The 8,881-nt window shown below is 37.2% G+C and overlaps 1 non-coding gene across 1 annotated transcript; it reads right to left on the bottom strand.

Annotated features, from left to right (window-relative positions):
* Nucleotides 1-8,450: 8,450 nt before the first annotated feature.
* Nucleotides 8,451-8,572, bottom strand: LOC115067756. The gene has a single exon (XR_003847121.1). It is a non-coding gene; the product is annotated as a U6atac minor spliceosomal RNA (small nuclear RNA).
* Nucleotides 8,573-8,881: the final 309 nt, after the last annotated feature.

Here is an 8,881-nt window from a genome sequence, read left to right as displayed (position 1 = left end):
GGAAGGATCCTGAATCTTAGACACCTTTGCAGGAGGAGACAGATGTTACTCTCCATCAACATATTTATCTGCATTTCATCCACTGAAGCTCCTGGGATACTATCCTACCCTCATGTTTTATTTTACAAAGATGAAAGAGAAGACCCAGAAGAAAAGGGATTAGAGACTGACCCTTTCTATTTGAAGGGTAAATGATATAAAAATGTGCTTATGGGAGAGCATAATCCTGTGTGAGACAAGAACACAAAAGAACAACAGGTACAATGAGCATAACCATGGGGAAGGGACATCTAGAGTATAGACTGAATACTGCAGCAGGGTCTAAGTAGTATATGAAACTGCCAGCCCTGGGTGATTGTGCAGCTATTGCCAAAGCATCATTGCCCCCCAGATTCATTGTTACATTTAAAGTGTCAAAAAGATGATGGCTCCACACCACCAGAATCGAAAGGATGTGTCACTAAGAGCTGTGAAACCCAGGGATGTGTCATCAACACTTAGAATTCAGAGAGTTTTGTGGGATTTTCTTGGTTCAATGTTAACTTGAGAGAATAAAGTCCACACATTCTCCTTGGCCATCTCATGGAGATGTGACCAGGGAGACTTCACAGCACTGACTTCATTTTCCCAGAGAATGTTAAGCATCTACCTGTTAGGCTAACACCATCACCTAAGTGCCAGTGTCTTGAAGAGAAGCAGGTGAGCTGTTTGCCTTCAGACTGATAGGAAGAGATTAAGACAGCTCAGTACCAGTGCAGAGAACTAGTGCCTGAGGAACAGAGATTCCGGCCCTATGTAAAAGCTTAAAACTTGTGCTTCTCCAGTTACAAAGGCCTGGAGATTTCTCTACCCTCTGAACAACAAGAGCATGCTCATGGCAACAGGAAAGGAAGGGTAACCTTAGACTCTGATCAGATCTAAGAGATAACCATGTCTGTGCTTACCATCAATTTTGACTTTTCTGAATGAAAATTAAAACATATAAATTAAATTTCAGCATTGCATCCTTGAGGTTTGTGATTTTATTCTTGGTTTACTCCAAAGTAAAGTCTGTGCTTAGTTGGCCAAGTTGTGGGAGAAGGAAAGGAGGAATGTATGCTTTTCCAGTTTGGGAAGGAATGTGTACTTTCTATGCATTATTCTTCCTTATCATGTTTGCTCAGTTCAGAGCCTTTTGCTCAGGAACCACAAGACCGGTTTAAATAAATCAAAAAAGGAAACTGGATTCCATCAATCAATGCACACAACCAAAATTAGAGGACCTGAGGTTGTACCATTTATTCACTTATAATTAATATTGTCTATGCATGCCCATTCTGAGATAATATTTTTATAATTTTCCATTTCCTTCAAAGAAATTCATCTTCTGGCTTCCATACAAGTTGAAAAATTACATAGTGAGTCAGGAAAAAGAAAGAAAGAAAATAAAAGAAAAGAAAGAAAACTACTATAGTCCCTTTATTTGACTATTAAATAAAATATATTATAGAAAAATATTCTTACATCTAAATTAAAGCTAATTTGATTTTGAAGTTTTTCTTTTTTCAAAAAAAATGTCTAACTTTCAAGTAACTGTAGTTTTTGGCCATGTAATAATTCTCTTGCTGAAACCAAAATTCAGTGCTAATATTTAAGTCAGAAATAATTAAAAGTTCCATAGTGTACTTTTCTTTTTTGTCCCACTGGAAATCTTCTTTTCTTAGATCAGGATAAGGTTTTCTGCTGGTTTTTTTCTGCAAAATATGATACCCAAGGGTACTATACACATAGTGAAAACTCCACATAGGAAATATATATTTTTTGCTATAACTTCTTGCTTTTTTCAAGAGCGATGTCAAGAATAAGTTACCACGGAACCATCTTTATTTTGTTGTGTTGCTCCTGTTTTTTCCAAGTAGAATTTAGGTCAAAGAACCCAGCTGGTGGTGTGACCGTGTGCGAATCACTTACCTCTATGACTTCAAGTCTGTGGACTATAGAATGAAGCCACTGCAGGACTTAGTCTATAGAGTTTCCCCATAGGAGCCCCGTAAATGGCCGCTGGCAGCAGTGGTGGTGGTTATAAGCCAAGGGTAGTCACATATTTTATACTTCCATTTTAACAATCAGGCAAATCATAAGTAGAACTCAAGATTAATGCTACTTAGTCAATTCATAGACATATCTGAATGGATGTTCACATAGTGGAGGAATTCCCAACACAGAATTAGTTCTTTTCTGATATGGAAAATAAGTTCTCATAAGACTATAAGAGCAACTCAGAAGCCTACACTACAAACGGGTTTACACAAGACATACGACAACCCTACTTTTAAAACTCTCTGAGTAGATCAGTACTGTCGAGAAATTTCCAGAAGACTCAACAGCATCTGTAAACTATGTAACATAAACATGTAGAATCATGGCTAAGTTGAAAGTATGGGCTTCACAGTCACAACTAACTGAATGTGAATTTGCACCTGCTTTGTACTCACTGGAACGTGATAAGCCCTCTGTAAACATTAACATTTGTAAGTTCAACTAAAGTTTATTGAGTTTCACTTAGACATCAGGCCCTGTGCTGAGCGCTGCAAATACAAAAATCAAGAAAGGAAGAAGGAAAAATGAATGTTTATTGAGTTTCTATGAACCCATCACTCTGACATGTGCTTTAAATACATGGCCTGAATTAATTTTTAATCAGAAACTTCACTGGGTATACATTATTAGCTCTTTCATAAATGAAGTATGTGGGACAAAGGAAGGTAAAGTTTCCAAGCAAATAAGCAGTAAGCATGGATTCTAAGTCAAGACTAAGCACATTCTCTGCACTTGCCATCAGATTCAAAGACACAAATACTGTCAGAGGTGACATTGTGACACTGGTGATCTACAAATGCTGTGCAGCATAGGGCTGCATTCCTAGCTCTCTTGGGGTACTTGTGTGCAGGACTTAGGTTGGACAGTCCTCTACAGAAGATCAGCAAAATTAACTAAGAATGTTTTCTCTGTGAAAAGGAACTTGATTGAGAGCAAAAGTCCTTTCCCACAGCACATATTGCTATTTGCAGTGCCGCCAGGGACTCATCTCTACTTACCTATCAGCAGTTTCTAATTGTAAGCACTGCCTCTTTCCAGCAGACCAAACCTAGGTCTATTGCACACTTGAGTGTTGCTGTATCTTCAAGACCTTCATGTCATCCTCTTGTTCAACAACATCCACTGCAACTTACTTTACAGCACTTACTCAGTTCACATTGTGGATGAATTCTTACACAATAGCTTTTACAAGCCTGTTTCATCAGTTCCATCTGCTTAGGAACATTTAGTTCTTCAAGATGTTTTAGCCTTCCTCTACTCCAGGCAAAATGAATCCTTCTGCTTATATTAATCTTTGTTACCAGGCTACTTTCTACAGACCACATTATTTAATTGTAAAAGGCTGTGGTGCCTCTCCCCAGCACCCTCCCCCCTTCTCACTCCTTCTTGATAAATTCCTTAGGATAAGTGCTGTTTTTGTTCATTTCCAATGTCTATTTTAATGCCTAACACAAACACTTGATATGTAAACAAGTGAGTAAATGACAGCACAGGGCTGCTGGCAAACATTTAAGAGCTTCACTAGACGGATTCACCCAACCTATCCGTGTTTTCTTCCAATAACCCTGACAAGAACATTTTAAATCGGTCTTCTCATTACTAGGCCCTCCTTCTATGCTTCATTCCAAGCTTTGTCCAAGTTCACACCCTCCTTCTTTCCCTTCAATCCATGTGAGATGGTTTTGCTGTTGTTATTACCTACATAGCTTTGCTATTCAAAGTCAGATCTATCTTTTTTCTCTACCAAAAAAAAATGGGATGTCTTTACGACATGAAAAATATTCAAATACTCTTTTCTAGATATTTGAATTTCTAATTTTTTCAGAGTTGACTTTAACTTTTGGAACTTCAGCTTACCCCTGAATCGCCTTCCTGTTTTTTTATAAAGCATATATCCTGGCTTCTCAAAGTCAGAGCAGAAGCTTATTAGACAATCAAATAATCAAATAAGTAACATGCTAATGGATTCACTTTGGCTACTCAATGGCTACTTTGAGACATCATACAAAATGTTTCTAGTAACAATAATATATTACTGATACCATTATCAGTATGCATAGACAAAGAGTTTTATCAGGAATCAGTCTGTATCTGATATTATCCTTGTATAAGTGCTTTCCAGGAATACAATGTAACGTCTCACCATCCACAACTGCACTGCAGTAGTGCCATGACTGGATTTTCTAGGATGGAGACATCAATTTGATCCCTCATCACAGACCTTTTTATTTATTCATTCCTTCCTTTCTTCCTTCCTTCCTTTCTTTTTCTTTAAATCATATTTTTAATTCTTTGAAAGTTTCTTACATTTATACAATGTATACTGATTCCACCCGTCCACCACTATCTCTTTCCAACTCCCCCTGGTACCCTCCTCCCCATCTCCCTCCCAATTGCATGTCTTCTTTTTATTTTTGTTTTCATTATTAATAACCCCAAGTCCAATTAGTGCTGCCCGTATGTACATGGCTGTGTGACCATTACTAGGGCATGAGAAACCTACTAGACCCCATATCCCCAAAGGAGAGTGACTGTCTCCCTCCCCCAGTGGCCATCAACTGCTAATTTCTCAGATAAGGGTGGGGCCTTAGGGCCCTTCACAAGTCCATGCTAGAGTTTGACTGACTTGATCTTCTTGCACAGAGCTTCCTTAACATTTCCCACTCAGGACCCCTTCTCTTCTGAAAACATTTTTACACATTGTTTTACCTAATTTACCCTAATGAGTAATTAGCCATATTAAATAAGTATACAAATCACTTAATGATAATAATCATAAAAATTATTTTAAGCAATTATTTTATATACATATACTTTTACCAAATTTGTATACTAATGAGATTATGTGCTTCTTATTTTTACATGAAAAATTAAATGGGGCTGGAGAGATGGCTGCTCTTGAAGAAGACCCAGATTTGATTCCCAACACTCACATGGTGGCTAACAACCAATCATAACTCCAATTTCAGAGGATCCGACACCTTCTTCTGACCTCTGTGGGCATTGTACAACACAGGTGCACTTACACACATGCAGGCAATACACTTGTACACATAAATTAAAAAATAATAAAATATTTTTAAAAATTAAATATTGGTTGAATATTTGATACTGCAGAATGTAAAACATCTTTAACATTTAATCAGTGTTTTGATTTATAATCATCAATACTAAGAACATCACTTCATATAAATATGAAATATCAAATGGCAAAAGTATGTTTTGTGTCATTTCAAAAATTGGTGGGAATTCTGTGCTGGTTGCAAACAAAAATTAATTTAATGATTTAATGACTTCCTTTGAAACTAAAGGCAGCAACTCAAACAGCAGTTTTTAAAATCAAGCATTCTAACACAATACAATCCAAGAATATACTGATTTAATGCTTACATGCAGAGAAATGATAGTAGAAAAATGTTAAAGTCTTTGTTTCCATAATTAAAACATTATGTTTCCATAAGAGCAGAAAACTTTACATGTGTGGTTTTAAAAAAAAAAAAAAACACTAAATTCAGAGGTTGCAGTAGTCACAAATCTGAGCCTAGGTGTTTCCAAGCATCATTTATCGGTGCTGTATGGTGTGACATTGTGCACAGTGTAAAATGCATGTTGGGTGTTTGGAACCAAGGCTGCAGTGAAGTCACAGGATACAAGAGTGGTGAGCACTGCCAGGAACACCTCAGCTTCATTATTTAATTAATTTGGAGTCACTGCAAATTCAGAAACTTTTTACTATTGCCAATTTTTATTGCCACATTAGGTTACACAACCCCATATGGGGTCGTGACCCACAATATTAAAAGCTCTATTTTAGCACACAGGGCCCAGAATCTATAGATTTCACTGTAGCCCCAGAGGATGTAGCTCACAAGATACACATGCTGCCAGCTTTCCTTCTGATCTCTGCCACTCTAGCAGACTTCTACAGTTTCAATCCAAACCAGCTCTTCTGGAACAAGTAACTCCATCTTTGCCAGAATAGGCCTTAGCCCTAAACCAAACTGGACAGCTGTTTGCCAAACTCAGAGGTGACGTTTGATGCTAATGATCAACATAGAACTAAGCCACTGGGAGTAAATGATGGAATGGAAAGTAATGAGGCTCAATTTTCCACAGTAATAGCCATAACATATTTTCAAAGGATCTATCCAATTGGCTCTGGCCTGTAGGGCATCAATAAAACTTATCTTTGTTTATTATCCTCTTACATTTGTGCAAAGAATGTTAATGAAATATTTACTTTATAAAAGACTGGATATAAAATAAGTTGGAAATCTTGAAACTAAAGAAATCATAATCATTGTGAACAGTATAGAGAAGGGAAGTTGAAAGAAAATAAAAGGGAAAAGAATGTGTTACAATTCTTCATTTTTTTTTCTTTTGAGACATGTTACATGCTTTGTGTCCAAGAGTGGACTCAAACTTATGATCATCCTCATTCAGCTTCCCAAGTGCTGGGATTCTAAGCATGTACCACCGTCGTTCTCAGTGATTCACTGATGCCCTCTAAATGCCTATACCCTCTAAACATTGCATTTAAGCTGAATGTCTGATCCACATTGGCTGTATATCATTCTCAGGTTACTTTAAGTTTGGTATAAAAAGGCCACAATTAAAAGCAAAAAACTGCGATGCTGGTTCTGCACCTCAGTTTTGTAGGAATTCCAACTCTCCTTGAATTCTTCTCTAATTCTTTTTTTCTATTTTTTATTTAAATTTTTTAATTTTTATTTTATAAGTGTTTTTTCTGCATGTATGCAAGTGCACCCATGTTGTGTAGTGCCTACAGAGGCCATGAAAAGGTGTCAGCTCTCCTAAAACTGAAGTTGTAGGTGGTTAGTAGCCACCACATGGATATTTAGAACTGAACCTGGGTCCTCTGCAAGAATGTTCAGCCAGTGCCCTTAACCACTGAGCCATCTCTTCAGCCCCTCTTCTCTAATTCTTAACTTCCCCCAGTGAATCTCATGTGTGCTTCTGCAAGATTTATACCAACAGTGGCAGTTTATACTGGAAGAAGTCTGGGTTGCTCTGGATTCTCTAGAAAAACAAAACCAATACATACATATATATATATATCTTCTATATATATATATATATATGAATCTGTGAACATATATGAGTATAGCAATGGATGATTGATATAATATAGATGATAAATATTTACTGTAAGATATTGGCTTGCATCATTTTTAAGAAGTCCAATGATCCTCTATCTGCAAGGTTTAGTCCTAGAAAGTCAGTAGCACAGCTCAAAGAATTGATCACTAAAAAGCCAATAATATAGACTTCAGACCAGATCAGAAGACCTGAGAACAAGGCATGGGCAGGAGAAGAACAATGTCTCAATTTAAGCAGACAGTACGTTCAATCTGCCTCTAACTTTTTTGTTCTATTCAGCCCCTGAATGGATTCAATGATACTCATTGATACTGGAAAAGTCATCTACCTGATGTGTCTACTTATTCAAATATTAATCTCCCTTCACAGACCTCCCCAGAGACCATGTTTAATCTCAGGGCACCCTGTAGCCCAGTCTAATGGAGACACAAAATTAACCATCACAAAGTAGGAACCACTGTTACCACTCCTACTAATACCCATTAAGGCTGCTGATTCTCCAAACAGTTCCTAGGAGATTGAGAAAATGGACTAAGCTCCCCTAGACAACATGATATCACTGCTAATGTCTAGCTACTGATGTTCAAAGGTCAATAATGCCCAAAAGTTGCTTATGTCACTTTTAGGATTCTGTTAGCTAAAGAAGTTGTCTTTTGAAGCCACTAGCTTTGGGCACTATTTTAACTGGCAGAAAGTGTGCCTAAGTTCAATAAGTATTTTCATGAAGCCACTTTTTTTTACTCTTTTATTTTCATTTATTGCTTTAGTATTCAGAAATCATTGCTGCTCTGAAATGATTCCTTCCTGCTATACTTATAATAGCATTTCCCCCTTTTAAATCAGCCCATGGACTTGCTACAACACTCGAATGTTTATCCAATCTCTATTCTTTCTTCCCTTAGGATTAGTGTATCCAGGAGTTACTCATGTAAATACCCTTCATTGAAATTTCCACTGAGTACCTGTTGCTCTCACAAGTCCTCCATATATGTCCAGACAATCTTCTATTACAGGGTATGCCTATTATAAATATGATTTTCTTTCATTGAGAGTATTTGCTTCAAATAGAGAGCATGCATAGAAGACAGCTAGAAATGGCCTTGTCTGTATTCATGCCAGCTGGTGGTGGAGTAACTTAGAAACTCAAAACTTGAGTTGTTAAAATCATAGACAACAATCTCAAGTTTGACCTACTGGTTATGTGTGTGTGTGTGTGTGTGTGTGTGTGTGTGTGTGTGTGTGTTCCCCGAAGATAACCATAATCTTCTTTAAGACGGTAACAGTGCCTTAATCATATGTGTTGTCAAAGCCAATGGCCTCTTCCATCCTTGTCAAAGAGAGTGCAAAGGAGAAGTCTCCTTTCATACAATACACCATAACCTTCTTTAAGTAAACTATGTGTGTTAATCCCCAAAGAACCTATCAAGACTTAATGGAAGATGATTAAAGAAAAAATAAGAACAATCAAAGAAGTTCCAAGTTGAATTTCATGATAAAAGGATCTCGGGACTAGCTTAGGCAATTTTCAGTTTCTAATTTGAAGGCCCCAGAGAAAAAGAATCAAGAAGACATTATACCAAGAAACCTGAGTGTCCTATTTACCACTGCCCTGGCTTTCCCATCACAGCTGTATGACAAAGCAACATTAAAGCCCCCATACAGGGTGATTCTGTGTCTTCTA

The sequence above is a fragment of the Nannospalax galili genome, unplaced genomic scaffold (assembly GCF_000622305.1).
Source record: "Nannospalax galili isolate Female #2095 unplaced genomic scaffold, S.galili_v1.0 scaffold46, whole genome shotgun sequence".
In the NCBI taxonomy this organism is placed as follows: domain Eukaryota; kingdom Metazoa; phylum Chordata; class Mammalia; order Rodentia; family Spalacidae; genus Nannospalax; species Nannospalax galili.
Note: the sequence above shows the minus strand (reverse complement) of the source record. Positions and strands in the feature narration are given on the sequence as shown.